General features: G+C 38.5%; 1 protein-coding gene across 2 annotated transcripts in view; it reads left to right on the forward strand.

The window, feature by feature from the left end:
• Positions 1–1,100: 1,100 nt before the first annotated feature.
• Positions 1,101–17,902, forward strand: part of TSPAN9 (tetraspanin 9) — a 236,630-nt gene continuing 219,828 nt past the window's right edge. For both annotated transcript variants that reach the window (XM_007503764.3, XM_016425952.2), the window contains exon 1: positions 1,101–1,168. The gene's annotated coding sequence lies outside the window, so the exon portion shown is untranslated. The remainder of the gene's footprint in view (positions 1,169–17,902) is intronic.

Raw genomic sequence — 17,902 nt, forward strand, 5'->3', positions numbered from 1 at the left:
GAGACAAGATAGGAAAAAGAGCAGAGGAATCTTTATCACCACCACCACCACCACCACCACCACCACCACCACCACCACCACCACCACCACCACCTTTGTCTACTGTAAGGCTCAGGGGTGATGCCTGCATGTCCTTGTGACTAATCCATAGGCATATAGGATCAAGCCTGGCATCTGAATCCAACTCCTTTTGGCCCTAATTTACCTTTATAGCCTTGACTATTATTTTTAAAATCCTTACCTATTAATTAGAGTCAATACCACGTATATGTTCCAAAGCTGAAGAATGATAAGAACTAGGCAGTTGGGGTTAAGTGACTTGTCCAGGGTAACATATTTTGAAAGTGGTTGAAGTTGGATTTGAACTCAGGATCTCTGGTATCTGGCCTGGCTCTCTATCCACTGAGCCACATAGCTATCCTAAGCCTTAGCTACTATTTTCTGCCCATTTGAGTCTTCTCCAGATTAATTCATTGTCCCCCAACACTCCTTGCTTAATTCTACTTTAAAAAAGAAAACAAATCTCTTACCTTCTGTCTTAAAATCAATACTGTGTATTGGTTCCAAGGCAGAAGAGTGGGAAGGGCTGGACAGTGGGAGTTAAGTGACTCACCCAGGGTCACCAAGCTAGGAAGTGTTTGAGGTCAGATTTGAACCCAGGACCACCTGTCTCTGAGCCTGACTCAATCCACTGAGCCACCCAGTTGTCTCCTTTAATTCTACTTTTTTACCTTTGTTCCTGTTCTCCCCAACTGAATGCCCTTGCCCATCTTCTCAGCAGTACCTATGTAAATACTCCCCCATGCTCTACTACCCCAGATCTCATTGATTTCCCTATCCTACCTCTGGAGGCTAGCACTCGTTTGGCAGTTTACTGTCTATTATTATTTAACTGCTTCACAGATGTAATTTGTGTTTCTAGATAGACTTCTTCCAGGTAGGAATCATATCACACCTTCTTTCTGTCTTGTAATCAGGGGCTAGACCTGTCTAAGGTGTTTAGATCCAAAGAATGAATTAATGATGGGTGACCACTGGCTTGAAAGGGAGAGGGTCAGTGTCAGCTTTTTAGGCTCATCAGTGTCTCTTTTTTTCCACAGGAAGACCCCCTTGATTGCCTGTTGACTGAAGCAGCCAGGGTATTTGCAAGAGCACAAGTGAAAGACAGGTTAGTAGGAGGTCTGAGAAAGCTGTATTATAAATGCTGCCTGATGGGTTGCTTCTTCTTCTTCCTTTTTTTAAACCCTTCCTTTTCATCCTAAAATTTGATATCTATTCCAAGGCAGAAGAATGGCAAAGGTTGGGCAAGCTGGGTTAAATTTCTTGCCCAGGATCACACAGCTAGGAAGTGTCTGAGACCAGGTTTGAACCTCAGATCTTCTGTCTGTAGGCCTGGCTCTCTGTCCACTGAGCTGCCCCTGGTTTTCTTATTTCTTAATTGGGGAGCAGAGGGTGAGAATATCCTGTCCTTTAAGTAGGAGATAAAATGACTGGACTTTGGGGACTTTTAGGGAAAGAAAATTACGTAGTCCCAATGATTTCTTTTATTTAAAAATTTTTCCCTATTATTTCTAATTAGTAGCTCATGCCAAGGTTAACACATGCAGTTTTTAGTCTTTCTTGACTGTTCCAATGATACGGAAGGAGCTTGGGGAAGCAGGAGAGGACTGCTGACTTCCTGCTTCCCACCCTTAAAAACCCTGGGGGAACCAGGGTGGAACAACTGGATAGAAAGCCCAGGATGCCTGACCACTAGGATAGAGTTTGCAGAGGGTTGGGCCATTCCTTCTCTTCTCCTCCACCCCTTCAAAGAGAGGCTCCTTCATAAGCCACTGGGTAAACTTTAGGCAGACTTCATGGGGTTCTACTCCCCTGCTGGGGAGCCAACACATTTTTTACTCCTTGGTGGCTCCTTGCCAGGAAATTTGTGAGTCTCAGCAGGGTGGCCTCAGAGAGGAGCAGGGAAAAGCTGAGTCTTGTGTGGAGCTGAGTTGTAGTCATTTTGCCCATTGCCTGCAGGTCTGGTACCCACAATGCCACCTTTGTTGTCCCTGTAGAGATATTGGGCAGGTCTCCTCCTGAGCTGCTCCCTGGGACTGACCCAGGGGATCTTTGGTTTCATATATTTGCAGGCCACGTTAGAAAGGAGTAGGAATGGGCTAGTTCCTGTTTTAAGAAACTCTTCATTGGTGGTCTTTATGGATGTTGGTTTTTATTTGTACTTCTTTTGGGATTTGGGGTGCTGCCTCTGGCTGGAGAGTCAAATGGAGCCATACAACCCAGCATGGATCTGAAAAAATCAGGTCAGGCTGGAAATCAGGATGTAGATAAAGAAGAGTTTGAATATGAAAGGAAAAATGTACTCACTTCAGTTTTTTCAGGTTTCTGGCTTTTAAGAAAGAGTGGCTACATCCTGCATTTGTGGAGGGGTTTGGAGTGGGCACATAAATTTGAATCATCTAGTTTCTAATGGAACCAGCTCTGAAAAAGCTGTGAGGAGAACTCAAGTGGGTCTTAATTGATCTGCAAGAAAAGACAGCCCCTGAAAACATTACTGCTAGCCCTTCCTTTCTCTCTCTTTCCCCCCTCCTCACTAAACAAATGTGACCATCCCTGAATGTTTTGATTCTAATGCCTGAAAAGGACCTCTGTGGTCTTTTGTTTCTTGGCCTTTACTGTAGAGTATGAGGGTTTGAAAGGGACAAAGTTAATCAGTAATCTTTAAAAATTGCTTTCAGTTGAAAGCTGGGGGGATGGGGGAAAGAGGTTGTTTTCAGAGATGGCATGGGTAGCCTAGCTACTAAGCAGGTCTTTGTATTCTTGTGATCTGATTATAAACCAGTGCTAGGCATGTTCTGATTATTTATATTAACTGAATATATATTCTATTATTAACTGAATATATTATATATTAACTGGATTTGAAGATGTACATGTTATCATCTTGGATGGACCCTGGCTTTTCAGTTGAGTAAATTAAGTATCACCTATGGTCATGATGTAGTCAAACATTAATTATTTACGCTGGATTTCCCCCTACCTTCATCTCCAGGCTCCTGGGGACTTGTTTGTAGGGTGGAAATAGAAAAGGTCCAGAAGCGTGAGTGTCTGTTTCTTTTTGTCTGTGGCTGCCTTCTGGTGCATATATTGTAGTGTACCACTTGGAGTCAAGAACACCTGAGTTCACATCTTGCCTATGACCATTAATAGCTGTTCACCACACATAACCATGGACAAGTCATTTAATGTTAACTTTTTCATCTATAGAATGGTAACAATCATACCTGAAATATCCACCTCCAAGGGTTGTTGTGAGGTTCTGAGATATGTATGTAAAATGCTTATCAAACTCTAAAGCACTATGCCTTTATTATCATCCACATATCTTGCTTAGATTTGGAGTTGGACCTTTTGGCTAGAATTTTGCTCCTGTTACTTATTATACTGAGAGGCTGTGACTTCTCTTGCCCTGTGTTTCCACACCTATAAAGTGTGGGAGTTGAACTAGATGATTTCTAGCATGTCTGGCTCTAAATATATGAGCTTGTTCTGTCCCCTTCTCCCATTTCATTAGTATGGATATTCTGTAATTTTTAAATAATTTAATGTTTTCAATGAAAACATTTCTTTTTTCTCTTACACTCCTCAACCTAACTGAACCAAAAAAAAAAAAGAAAGAAAGAAAGAAAAATGGAACCCTTGTTACCAATATGCATAGTCAAGCAAAGCACATTTCCTCATTGGCTATGTCCAAAAATGTATTTCTCAATTTGCATTGAGTCACTTTTGAAAAGTTGGCATTTCCAAAATTCTATAAAGCCAAAACAATGTTAGGATCTGCATTCAGGAAATGGGAAGGGGAAAAATAACAGGAAAAGGGACAGGAAATACTTAGGTAGGGAGCAGGGAGAGAGGGACATATTCCTTATTAATTATGAATAGTAATGTGACTTAAAAGAACTATTTTCCCATTTAAATGTAATAACAATTTTCTTCGTACAGTTTCCAAAATTATAAGATCCAAATTGTACCCCTTCCTCCTCCCAGTAATGGTATGCAATTTGATTTGTGTTATACATGTATTATCATGCAAAACTTACTTCTATATTGGTAATTGTTGTAAGAAAGTACTCATAGAAAACCAAACCCCCCAAATAAAAATATGAATAAACTAAAGTGAAAAATCACATGCTTTCATCTGTATTCTGACTCCAACAGTCTTTTTTTCTCTGGAGGTGGATAGCATTCTTTGTCGTAGCTCTTTAGAATGGCCCTGTATCATTGTATGCCAAGAGCATCTAAGTATTTCACAGTTGGTCATTCCAAAATATTGTTTTTTTCTGTGTATGTTTTCCTGGTTCTGCTTATTTCACTCTGCATCAATTTATGTAAATCTTTCTGCCTCTTTCTGAAATCATCCTGTTCATCATTTCTTATAGCATAGTAGTGGTCTATCACCATCAAATACCACAAATTGTTTAGCCATTCTCCTATTGCTGAACATCTCTTCAACTTCTAATTCTTTGCCACCACAAAAAGAGCTGGTATAAATACTTTTGTACAAGTAGGTCTCCCCCCCCCCCCCCCATTTTTGATCTCTTTAAGCTATAGTCCTAGAAGTCAAATTACAAGATCAAAGGATATGCATCGTTTTATAGCTCTTTGGGCATAGTTCTAAGTTGCCTTCCAGAATGGCTGGATCAGTTCACAACTCCACCAACAATGCATTAGTGTCCCAATTTTATTGCATCCCCTCTAACATTTACTGTTTTCCTTTACTATCATATTGGCCAATTTGATAGGTGTGAGGTGGTGCCTCAGAGTTGTTTCAATTTGCATTTTATCTTAGAACATTTTATATATGTTTATTGATAGCTTTGTTTTCTTTATCTGAAAACTGCTTGTTCATATCCTTTGACCATTTGTCAATTGGGGAATGATTTGTATTCTTATATATTTGACTTAGTTTCCTATGTACTTGAGAAGTAACACATCTGAGAAATTTGCTACAAAATTTTTTTCTCAGTCTTTGTTGTTTCCCTTTTAATCTTGGTTATATTGGTTTTGTTTGTTCAAAATCTTTTAAATGTAATTGAATCAAAATTATTCATTTTACATCTTAAAATGTTTTCTATCTCTTGTTTGGTCATAAATTCTTCCTTTCTCCTTCGATCTGATAGGTAAACTATTGAATAATAATGTGACTGTTTTAAGAGGACAAATTGAGTGGCTGTGTATATTGCTTCCTTTCTGTAATCTTTGTGCAAGAAATGCCTCTGATTCTATGATAATAATCACCAGTATTTATATAATACTTTACAGTTTATAAAGTGCTTTACATATATTCTCGTTTGATCCTTACAACAGCCCTGGGAGGTAGGTGCTATTATTATACTATTTTACAGATGAGGAAAATGGGGCAAACAGAGGAGAAATGACTATAGCTAAGTGTCTGAATCTGAATTTGAACTCGTCTTCTTGATTCCAAGTTCAGTACTCAAATCTACTGTCACACCTCAAAGCCCAAGTACAATTGTGGTACATATCAATACCCCATGCCACTGAATCCCAGGGAAGAGGGAACTTATTACCTCTTAAAACAATTCCAATTCTAGGCAGTCTTGATTGTTAGAATATTTTTCTTCTATTGATCAATTTCCATTCATTATTTCTAGTTCTACCTTCTGAGGCTAAAAATAATAAGGGTCACTCTCCTTCCATATGTAACCTTTCACATAATTGAAGACCCTTAATATCTTCCTCTTAAGTTTTGCCATCTTCTGACTAAATAACCATGGTTCCTTTGGCTGATAGCTTGGTCTCTAGTTCTCTCACCATCCTGGTCAAAATTATGGATGAATTCTAGTTTCAACAATTATTTATTCAGCACCTGCCATGGGTTTGTTAGCTCAGGCATATACTAAGATAAAAATGAAAAAGTCCTTACCCTCAAGAAGCTTACTTTCTTCTTAAAGTGAACTTTAAAGTTCTATTTCCAATATTAGCATTATTACTGTTCTTCTGATGGCAACAATATGTATGCAAATTAAATAAATGCAAGGAGAATAATTGCAAGGGTGGAAGACAACATTAACACTAACTGGGGGAGGTGGGTGCTCAAGAAAGGCTTTGTGTATGAGGTGGTTCTTGAACTGAGCATTAGCAGGTTGCTAGAGAACTAAAAAAGTGGAAATCAGGGAGGGGCAGGCATATGGGACAGAAATCTATACAAACTCATGGAATCAGAAGATGCAATATTTCTTCCCCCCTTATATTTTTATTTACTCTTCAAATTCTTTTATGTATTTTTAACATTCTTTAAAAAATTTTCAAGTTCCAAATTATATCCATCCTTCTAAACCCTTTCTCACCCTTTGAGAAAGCAAGCAATATGATATCAATTATACATTGAAATTATGCAAAAAGGTTCCATATTAGTCACTTCACAAAAGAAAAAGCAGGAAAAATAAAGTGAAAAAGTATACTTTAACTTTCTTTTTAAAAAATTTATTTAGAGTATTTTTCCATGGTTCCATGATTCATGATTCTTCCCACCTCTCTTCTCTTTCCCCTTCTGGAACTGACAAGCAATTCCACTGGGGTATACATGTATCATTGCTCAGAACCTATTTCCATGTTATTCATATCTGCAATAGAGTGATCTTTTAAAGCTCAAATCCCAAGCCTATCCCCATCAAACCACATGATCAATCATATGTTTTTCTTCTGCATTTCTGCTCCCACAGTTCTTTCTCTGGATGTGGATAGCATTCTTTCACATAAGTTCCTCTGGATTGTCCTGGGTCATTGCATTGCTGTTACTAGAAAAGTCTATTACATTCGATTGTGCCATAATGTATCAGTCTCTGTGTACAATGTTCTCCTGGTTCTGCTCCTTTTTGCTCCATTAGTTCCTAGAGGTCTTTCTAGTACACATGGAATTCCTCCAGTTCTTCATCATTCCTTTCAGCACAATAATATTCCATCACCATCAGAGGGCCACAATTTGTTCAGCCATTCCCCAATTGATAGACACTCCCTCATTATAGAAGGAATGAAGTCAAATTTATAAAAAATCAAATCATTCCCAAATCGACAAATGGTCAAGGGACATGAATAGGCAGTTTTCACATGATGAAGTCAAAACTGTTCTAAATCCCTCCTGATTAGAGAAATGCAAATCACAACAACTTTGAGGTACCTAGTAGAGTGGCAGCAAAGGAAAGTGGTAAATGTTGGAGGGTATGTGGCAAAATTGCAACACTAATACATAGTTGTGAATTAATCCAACCATTCTGAAGGAAAATTTGGAATTCCATGCAAAGAGCTTTAAAAGAATGCCTGCCCTTTGATCTAACCATGCCATTGTTGGGTTTGTACCCCAAAGAGATAATAAGAAAAAATACTTGTACAAAAATATTTATAGCTGCGCTCTTTATGGTGTCAAAAAAACACTTTAATTTTCATTCAAAGTTCATCAATTTTCTGCCTGGAGGTGGATAGCATTTTTCATTACAAGTCCTTTGGAATTGTCTTGGATCATTATATCAGTCAGCATAGTTTAAGCCTTTCATAGTTTATCATTATTATAATATTGCTGTTACTGTGTACCATGTTCTCCTCATTCTGCTCACTTTACTTTGGATAAGTTCATATAGGTCTTCCCATGTTTTTCTGAAACCATTTCTTCATCACAATCATATACCACAACTTGTTCAACTCAGTTGATACCTTTCTCCTCAATTTCCAATTCTTTGCCACCACATAGAACTGTTAGAAAATATTTTTTGTACATTGAGGTGCTTTTCCTTTTTATTTGTTCTTTTTTGGATATGGCCCTAGGAGTGATGTTGCCAGGTCAAAGGTATGAGCTGTTTTATGTCTTTGGGCATAGTTCCAAACTGTTCCCTAGAATGGTTGGACCAGTTCATAACTCCACTAAAGTTCATTAGTGAACTGTTTTTTTTTAAAGTAAACTGATTTTTCCACATTCTCTACAGCTTTTGTCATTTCTAGTAGGTATAAGGGAGTACCTCAGAATTGTTATAACTTGCCTTTCTCTAATCAGTAGTGATTTAGAGTATTTTTTCATACAACTATAAAAAGCTTTGATTTCTTCTTCTGAAAATTGTCTGCTCATATCTGTTGATTTCCAACGTCAATTGGAGAATGGCTCTTATTTTTATACATTTGACCTAGTTCATTACATATTTGGGAAATGAGGGCTTTATCAGAGAAACTATAATTTTTTTTGATGTTTCATTGTCTATGATACTTTTTAGCAAAATGTAGTTTCTCTGATTATCTCTTTTAATTAAATTTTTTTTCTTTTTCTGAGATTATGATTGTTACCCTTGTCTCCCCCCTTTTTTTGTAACTATATCTGTACAACTGAAGTGTAATATATTCTGTTCTAGCCCCCTATTTTAGCTCTGTGAGTTTGTCTTTCTGTTTTAAATGTGTCTCTTCTAAATAATATATTGCTAGACTCTGTTTTCTAATCCATTCTCCTCTCTGCCTGCATTTTATAGGTTCATCCCATTCACATTCACAGTTATGATTACTAACTGTACTTTCATCCTGTTTTCTCTCCCTCCCTTCCTCCCTCCCTCCCTCCCCCTCTGTCTTTGTCTCTGTCTCTCTCTTTCTCGCTCTCTCTCTCTCCATATATATATATGTTTTTTTAAGTGTCCCTTCTCAAATGTCTTCTTTGCTTCTGACCACATTCTGTACACAGTGACAGCAAAAGGTCTCATTATAATCAACTTTAACCAGCTTTCCACCCCCCTTCCCATCTCTGGGCTGAGAGCTCCCAAAGGTGCTGCTGCTGTTGTTATAGCTGCCTCCATTGCCCACCACTGGTAATGCTTCTGTGTGTACTCCAGGTTGGCCTTGGTGTTATAGATTTCTCCTGCTGACCACATAAGTTGTCTTAGGCTAGAAAAATGTCACACTTTGACCTTGGCTTGGCAATTACTTTTTTTTTTTAGCCTTTACCTTCCATCTTAGAATCAATACTGTATATTGATTCCAAGGCTGAAGAATATTAAAGCTAGCCAATGGGGGTTAAGTGAAATGTCCAGGGTCACATAGCTAGGAAGTATCTGAGATCAGATTTGAACTCAGGACATCTTTTCTCCAGACCTGGCTCTCAATCCACTGAGTCATCTAGTTACCCCCTTGAGGCATTATTTTAAAGTTGTTTGGAGGGGAATGTTTTGAGAGTTTAGCTGGATTGCTACCTTTAGTCTGCCATCTTGGTTTGATCTGTCTCTGTCTCTGTCTCTGTCTCTGTCTCTGTCTCTGTCTCTGTCTCTGTCTCTGTCTCTGTCTCTGTCTCTCTCTTTCTCTCTTTGTCTCTCTCTCTGTCTGTCTGTCTCCCCCACTCTCCCTTCCCCTCCCTCCCTCTTTTCCCCCCACCTCCCCAACCCAAATGTTATTTTACTGGGAATAGTAAGTAGATTAGTTTGGCTGGAACACAAGAATGTGTGGGATAGTAATGTGAAATTAACTTGGAAAGACAAGTTGGAGCCAGTTTGTGGAGGGCTTTAAATGTCAAACAGAAGAGTTTGTATTTTTTCCTAGAGGCAGTAGGGAGGCACAGAGGCTTCTATTATGGAGAAATGAACTGTGCTTAAGGAATATTATTTTAGCAGTTTTGTATAGGATAAATTGAAGAAGGAGAATTAGTATGCAGAGGGACCAACTAGGAAGCCATTGCAGCAGTCCAAGTTAAAGGTATGTGGGCCTGACCTTGGAGAGAGAGGGTGGCTTTTGGAGTGGAGAGAATGGTATGGATGCTAGAGGTGTTGGGGAATTCAGCAATCCTACAGTCAACAAGATTTGGCATCTTAATAGATGTGGGAGTTGATGGAGAGTAAAGAGTAGAGGATGACTCAGGTTATGAACCTTGGGTGACTAGATGGATGGTGATATCCCTGACAGAAATAGGGAAGCAAGAAAGAGAGGAGTAGAGTTAGAGAAAAAGATAGTGAGTTTGGTTTTGGACATTTTGAGTTCAAGATGACTAATAGGATAATAAGTGTTATGATTAAAATTCACCGGAGACTATATATTTATAATTATTTATTAGTAAAAGTTAGAGTGAGAGAGAGGGGGAAAGAGAGACGGAAAGAGTGAGAGAAACAGAAAAAGAAAGAGTGAGTAAGAGAGCAAGAGAGAGAGAGGGAGAGAGAGTGACAGAGACAGAGAAAGAGGGAGATGGGGAGAAAGAGACAGAAAGAAAGCAAGAGAGAGACAGAGAGTGAGCAAGGGAGAGAGAGAGAGAGAGAGAGAGAGAGAGAGAGAGAGAGAGAGAGAGAGAGAGAGAGAGAGAGAGAGAGAGAGAGAGAGAGAGAGAGAGAGAGATCCTATGATTACCTGGCTGTGCCTAATTATTAGTTGTTTTCACACATTGTAGTGGGTCTGCAAGTGGTTCAAAAGCCAGTGCATACCAAGAGTTAAATACCCTAGAGAAGGGAGAGACAATGATAAGTGTTCAGCCAGAGAGAGTGCGCTTCCCGAGTCTCCTCTCTTATAGAGCCAATTTTTGCCACTCCTCCTGGGGCTCTGGTTGGATAAACTTAACCTTGGTTTGGCTCTGAGTCTTGACTTTTTGTCATGCCACTTGTAATGTTAGGACTTCAGTCATCCCTTTTAGGATGCCAGCACAACTGGTAGTCAAAAGGTAGGGCAGATAGATAAAAATGGGTTTTCCAATGGAATAAGGGGGTACAATTTATATTAAATTCACACATCAGGTTGAGGTGTCTAATAGGCAGCAGCTGATATAAGACTGTGGAGTTCAGGAAGTGAAGATTGGAGATCTGTGTGTGTACAAAGCATCTATATGTATGTCTACATATACACATGAACACCCACACATACAAATATATAAGCTCTCCTACAGCTGATAATTGATCAATAAGATCAATTAGAAGAAAAAAAGGTCAAGACAGAGGCGTGGGTTATATTTAAGTAGAGGGACCCAGAAGATGTTTGAGCAAAGAAGAATGAGACGGAGTGGTCAGGTAGGTAGGAAGAGAACCAGAAGAAAGAAATGGTAAGAAAACCCAGAGAGGAGATAATATCAGGAGAAGGTAGTTAGCAGTGTTAGATGCTATAGAGAGGTCAATAAGGTGAAAGATCTACCAGACTCAACAATGAAGAGACTGTTGGTGAGAAGTTTTTTTTTTTTAATAGTATAGGAATCCAGACTGAAAGTCCTTGAGAAATGATTGAGAGGTGAAGAGGTGGGGAAAAGTAGGGGCAACTTCTCTACTATTTTGACTGAAAGTAAGGAAATTTATAGGGAAATTGCCCAAAGGAATGACAAGGTCACTTACTTTTTTTTTTTTTAAGGATAAGGAAGGACTTGTTTGTAGGCTGCAGATAAGAATCCAATGCATTAGTAAGAGGGATCTAGGATGGAAGAGATAAACTCTGGATAGGATCAGAAGATATAGGAAGAGATGGATCAAGTCCAAGATGAATCATATCCATTGTTGTTCAACCACATTTTTCAAGCAACATTTATTAAACTAGGCAATGTACACAACTAAACAACAATTAAACTAGGCAATGTAAACAAGGCTGTGTACTAGGTGCTGGGAGAGATATGTGTATATTATCCCTATCCTCATGAAGGCTACAAGTTTGGTAGAGAAAATAAGAATTTGAACTCAAGTCTTCTTGACACTAGGCCTGGCTCTCCACAAGGCCACTACATAGCTTTTTGGGATTAGCCAATGAAGGTGAGGTGGGAATTAAAAACAAATAAATTGGCAAGTAAGTATTGAACATTACTATGAGCCCAGCATGGTGGCAGGAATTGGTGGGTGTAAAACATGGCACCCATTCTCACAGGGGAGGCAATATATATACACACACATATATGTACATACACATATCTAGAAAGGGTAATAAAAGGCAGTTTATACAAATGCTAAATTAAATTGTTTAGATAAAAATACTGTTGGGGTTCAGAGAAAAGACATTGAATGGGCTCTAGTATTTAGGGAAGGCTTTGTGGAGGAGATAAGATATGAATTGGGTCTTCAAAGGTAGAGGTAGAATTGAATAGTGAGAAAAGAAGTGAAGGTGAGGATGGGAGGGTGGTCTCAGGGGGTGGAATGGCATGAGTAAAGAATGGAGTCAAGAATTTATTGGGGATAGCGAGGAGATTGTTATGACCAGAGTGGAGAGACTGTTTCAGAGCAGAGGGAGATTAAGGTAAGATGAGTTGGGGCCAAGTGCAAGAGATCCTTGAATATGGGAGAGAGGGTCTAGAGTTTATTAAATAGGTGGTAGTAGTAGGGTGTCATTGGAAGTTGTTTTATCTGAAAGAGATGAAAGGTGTTTTCTAAAATGACATGTAGGTAGGAGTCTGTGTTAGAGATTTTTTTTTCTCTCTTCAACCATGATCTTATATATGAGGATTGTGTTTGTGGAGTAGGTCAGATCTATCTTGGATCAAAATTAGATAGATATATTTTGGATAGCACTTTTAGAGTCAGAAGAAACTTTAGGGTTTATTGAGCCCAACTTCATGATTTTCATAGAATCATAGATTGCATGGTTGGAAAGGACCTCAGAGATCACCCAGTTCAAGCTGTACCTAAACAAGAATTATATCTCAACAAGGGGTCATCTAACCAGTGCTCCAAGAACTACAGAGAGAAGGCAAATGGTGGTATATATTTGGGGGGTGGGAGGATAGTGCATTCTCTCTCAAGGCTGCCCATTTTCTTTTGTTAGGAAGTTTTGCTTTATCTCAGATCAAAATCTGTCTTGCACATTTTTAGTCCTCTGTTGATATCTAGTCTTAGCAGATTCAAATTGGACTTTGACCTCTTATATTGTCATTCTTTTTGAATTTTTCTTTTTCTTTTTTGCCACTTATTGACCCTGGGTCTTCTATACTAGAAGCTTATAGGTGGTTTTAATGAGATCACAAAAATTTTTGGGAAAAAAGGATATAAGGAGAAACTAGTGTCCATTTTGGAGAACAATCCCATCTCTCTCTCTCTCTCTCTCTTCCCCTCCCTCCCTCTCTCCCTCTCCCTCCCTTTCTCCCCTTCTTTTTCTTTCTGTCTTAGAATCAATACTGTGTCTTGGTTCCAAGGCAGAAGAGTGGTAAGGGCTAGGCAGAGGAAATTAAATGACTTGTCCAAGGTCACACAGCTAGGAAGTGCCTGAGGCTAGATTTGAACTTAGGACCTTCTGTCTCTAGACCTGGCTTTCAAACCACTGAGCCACCCAGCTGCCCCCTCTAACTAATTTTTAACCAACTTCTCTGTACAGAGTTCAATTTTGACTTGACAAAGTATACTTTTCCTCCAACAAAAGCATTTCTCTTTTACCTGTCCCTGTTTCATGGATTGTACATTAATTGTACTTTAACAAAGATAGAGTAGATTTATAGTCTCCATACCTCCTCCTTGCCTACCCCTCTTGAGAGAAATGCTTCATAGTTTGAAAAATGGCAATTTTTTTTTCTCCCCACGAATTCTTTGTCCTCTCTCTCACTACTGCTCTTCCCCCTTGCTTCCCCCAGGATCTGTGTCTCCCACAATATGTGATATGGGAGAACTGATGCAACTCAGTGAAATAGCTGGCATCAGAAGTGACATGGTGGGGGCCTTTGGTGTGGTCAGGCAGTTAAAACAATGCAGCTGAGCTTGGGAGGCCCCATCTATCTCCGTGTTTTCCAGACACACTGTTGTCAAAGAGTTAAGGACATTTAACCACCTCTGGGCATGGTTTATTTATTTATTTAATATTTATAAGCACAGTGTACCAGATTCTAAAGAGAGATTACAAAGACAGATCATAGACAACCAAGAAGTCCACTTTTCTACTCAGTACCAGGAATTGGAATAAAGCTTTGCAAAAAGGCCTAGGGTTGTCTAGCAAACAATCTCCTCCCTTCTGACCACTGCCAAGACTTCGGGCTATTAGGAGGGCTTTAATTTCTATTGTGTCAGGGAATTATGACTTTGTCCAATCCACAAATATTTATTGAACATGCCGATTCCTTATGGGGCGCAGAAACTGCTTTTACAAAACAATAGCAGGGCCTAAGAGTTTTCTGCAATTGGCCAAAAAGCAGAATTTTAACCATTCTCATCCGAGGGAGATCCAAGGAACCTTTAGTACCTTTCTTTAGTTCAGCAATTCAATTTAAAATTTAAAAAGCATTTATTAATTACCTACTAAGTACAAGACATTTCTGTGCTAGGCATTATAACATTCACTTTGATTTTTATCAAGGATCTTTACAAGTTTTGATTCATTCTAGAAACCATAGTGTTTGGTTCTGTTATAAAAACAAATTCCAGAAGAGACCAGACCCTGTACCTTCAGTGTTCCCAAAAGTATACTTGAAAAATCATTTCTTTTCGGAGGTCATTTAGAGATCCTCCTCCTTCCTGGTAGGTCTGGTCTTGATCTCCTCAAGGCTTAATGGGGATGTTCAGATCATGACAGAATTTAAAACAGGAAGAGACCTTAGAGATCATTTGTCCTGTCCATCCATCCATGTATGAATAAACTAAGACTCACTGCCTTGTTTGAGGTCATACAGTTATTAAATGGGTCAGTGTTAGAGTAAAAATTTGTGTTCCTTGAGTCAAAGCCCAGTGTTCTTCATGCCCCAATACACCATTTCTTCTCCAGTTTTGTCCTTTTTAGCCCAACCATCTAGCACTTCATTCTGCTTGCTTATTGTGGGAATGTGTGTGCATATGAGTTTGTCTCCATTTGTGTGGGTACCTCTTACAATGGACATATGTGATGAGATATGTTGTTGAACAAGCATTTTGTGAATGATTATCATGTGTGTGTCTGTCTCTTTCTGTATGTGTGCATGTAAGGTGCCTCTTTAGGAGCATATCTATTTATGTGCCTTTGGGGAGAAAGCATTTCTAGGAGTCTGAAATGGATTTATATTCTTGTGTATTTAAATATGGATATGGGTATGCATCTCCTGGAGAGAGAATGTAAATGCTCTGATAGGGGGTGCCTTCTGGTCTGGGATAGAGGCTCAGAAAGGAGAATGAAGGAATCTTTTGATTTGAGACTTTAGCAGTTCCCTTCAGTTTTTTTAAACCTCATACTTTCCCTCTTAGAATCAATATTATATATTGGTTCCAAGGCAGAAGAGAGGTAAGGGCTAGGGCAATGGGGATAAAGTGACTTGCCCAGGGTCACACAGCTGGGAAGTGTCTGAGGCCAGATTTGAACCTAGGAGGGCTCATCTTTAGACCTGGCACTTAAGCTACTGAAACACCCAGCTGCCCTTTCCTTCAGGCTTCATAATAACAGTCAGTTTTTCTGTAGTCCTTAGCACAGTGCTTGGCAAAGAGTGGGTGCTTAATAAATGTTGGTTGATTGTTTCGAAATGTGCTAAATGCTTTCCATCCATTATCTTGTTTGATCCAAGTAATAACCCTGTGATTAACACATTCAGAAAGGTTCAGTGACGTGCTTTTGGCCACACAGCCAGCAAATGGCAAATATGGGATTTGATCCCAGGTCTTCTGAACTTAAGTCCATGATCCTCTCTCCTGGACCTTGTCATTTCTCTTTATCCTGTAAGTTATAGCTGATATCTAACTTCAGATGCTGTCCCTGCCACCATTTAGATTCCCTTTCTTTTGCCCTCTCATCAGGGAAAAGAGAGGACCATGCTTGTTGGACCAAGAGTGAGAATTATTCTGATACTTTCAATAAAGTCAGTATCTGAGTTAATAATAATGTATCTCTGAAAGCCTTTGTTATAAGATCAAATTAGATAATTGTAAAATGCTTAGCACAGTACCTGACACTAACAGGATGGATGCTGAGTAAATGCTTATAAGGCTAAGAGCTTGGCTAAAATCACACCGGAAATGAATGGAAGATCCAAGATCTGGATCTCTAGTTCTTAACCATAGTTTTGTCCATTTCCTTGTTTCTTTTGTTCCTTGTTTCTTCATCAATGTCATTGCTGGCATGGCAGCTGTGAGAGACATTCTTGTTGCTTTGAAATCAACCCCAAATAATTATATTCTTGTGGAGATGAGAAAAACCCATGTGTGTTATTTTGGTTTGATGGGATGAGCTCTGATCTCTTTGGAATTTCTGTGTCTGCTTATAGCTGCCAGCCTCTCAAAACTGACTTGGAATGAAAAGAACAATTCCAGATAAAAAAACAGGATCCTGGATTAGTTTAAGATTTTTTTCTCCTCATTAACCCTATGGAGAGGTGCCACACAATCCAGTGTTGGCTGTTTGAGGAGCTTTGAGGTAGGTGGGAGGGTGATGAGAATAAGTAGCTGCAATAGTTAGATCCAGAATTTTTATGTATGTGTAAGATGAGATGAGGGAGAGGAAGAGTTTAATACACATTATTTTTTATAACCCTTACCTTCTGTCTGGGAATCAATACTGTGTGTTGGTTCCAAAGCAGAAGAGTGGTAAGGACTAGGCAATGGGGGTTAAGTGACTTTCCCAGAGTCACACAGCTAGGAAGTATCCAAGGTCACATTTGAACCCAGGACCTCCTGCTTTTGGACCTGGCTCTCAATCCACTGATCACCTGACTGCCCCCTTTTATACTTATTAGAACAGATAAAGACCTTATAGCTGTATGATCCTGTGCAAGTTACTTAACCCTGGTTGCCTAGCTCTTACTGAACTTATGCTTTAGAATTGATACTTAGTATTGATTATAAGACAGAAGGTAGGCTTTAAAAAAAAGAGAGATCTTAGAGATCATCTGGTCTTGTCCAGTAGTCTTATACAAAAGAGGAAACTAAGGCTCAGTGACTTTTTTGAGGCCACACAGCTATCATGTATGAGTGTTAGAATAAAAACTCATGACTTCTGAATTTAGTTCCAGGACTCTTTCCACTTGCTTTTTAAACTTTAAAGTATTTCGTTGCCATTTACTTTTTTTTTAACTTCACTGTTTCTTCCTAATGGCAAATGTAATAAATAAATCCAGTCAAGCAAAGCAAATCAACACATTAACCATCTCTGAAAATTCCTTATTGCACACCCTCAATCCTTTTTCTCTCTGCCAAGAAGTTGGAAGTATATTTCTGCCCTTCATCTGTCCTTTGGAAGCCATGATTGATTACTGAACAATGTACTGATGAAGTCTTTTGTTCTTGTTTTCCTTTACATTATTAAGATCATCTTGTAAACCATTGTCCTTGTTCTATTTTTTCCTATTTCATGATGTAGCTTTCCAAAATTTTCCAAATTCTTTATCATTTCTATTATTCTGTTATACTTCAAAGATATCTAGTAAGATTCTGAAGGGACATATTTCTTTCCCCTATTAGAATTTTAGAAATATGTCATCATTTAGAAATTTTAAATTGATTAAACAAATTTACCTTTCTAGATTTTGTACTTCAGAGTTCTTATTCAGTTTTTTTCCCATCAGAAATAATTGAAAATTATTCCTTCCATTTTGTGAATTTGGCTTTGATGTTACTGAAACTTTTCCTTTTGGGGTTTCAGGAGATGATTGCTGGATTCTTTCTATCTTTGCCTTTTGGTTCCAATATATTTGGGCAGTTATTTGATGAAATTTCGAAAAATAGTGTTCGGGCTATTTTTTTTTCTGCCGATTTTGAGATAATCTGCTGATTTTTAAACCTTTATCTTCTGTCTTAGAATAATATTTAAAATACTAAGTATTGGTTCCAAGGCAGAAGAATGGTAAGGACTAGGCAATTGGGGTTAAGTGATTTACCAACTAGGAATCATATAGTTAGGAAGAATCTACCTAGCTGCCTCTTTACTGATTCTTAAATAATTTCTTGATATGTTTTCTAGGTCAGTTGTTTTTTATATCAAATATCTGACAATTTTTTCCATTTTTCTCAATATTTTAATTTTATTCTACTAT

The sequence above is a fragment of the Monodelphis domestica genome, chromosome 5 (assembly GCF_027887165.1).
Source record: "Monodelphis domestica isolate mMonDom1 chromosome 5, mMonDom1.pri, whole genome shotgun sequence".
Classification (NCBI taxonomy): Eukaryota; Metazoa; Chordata; class Mammalia; order Didelphimorphia; family Didelphidae; genus Monodelphis; species Monodelphis domestica.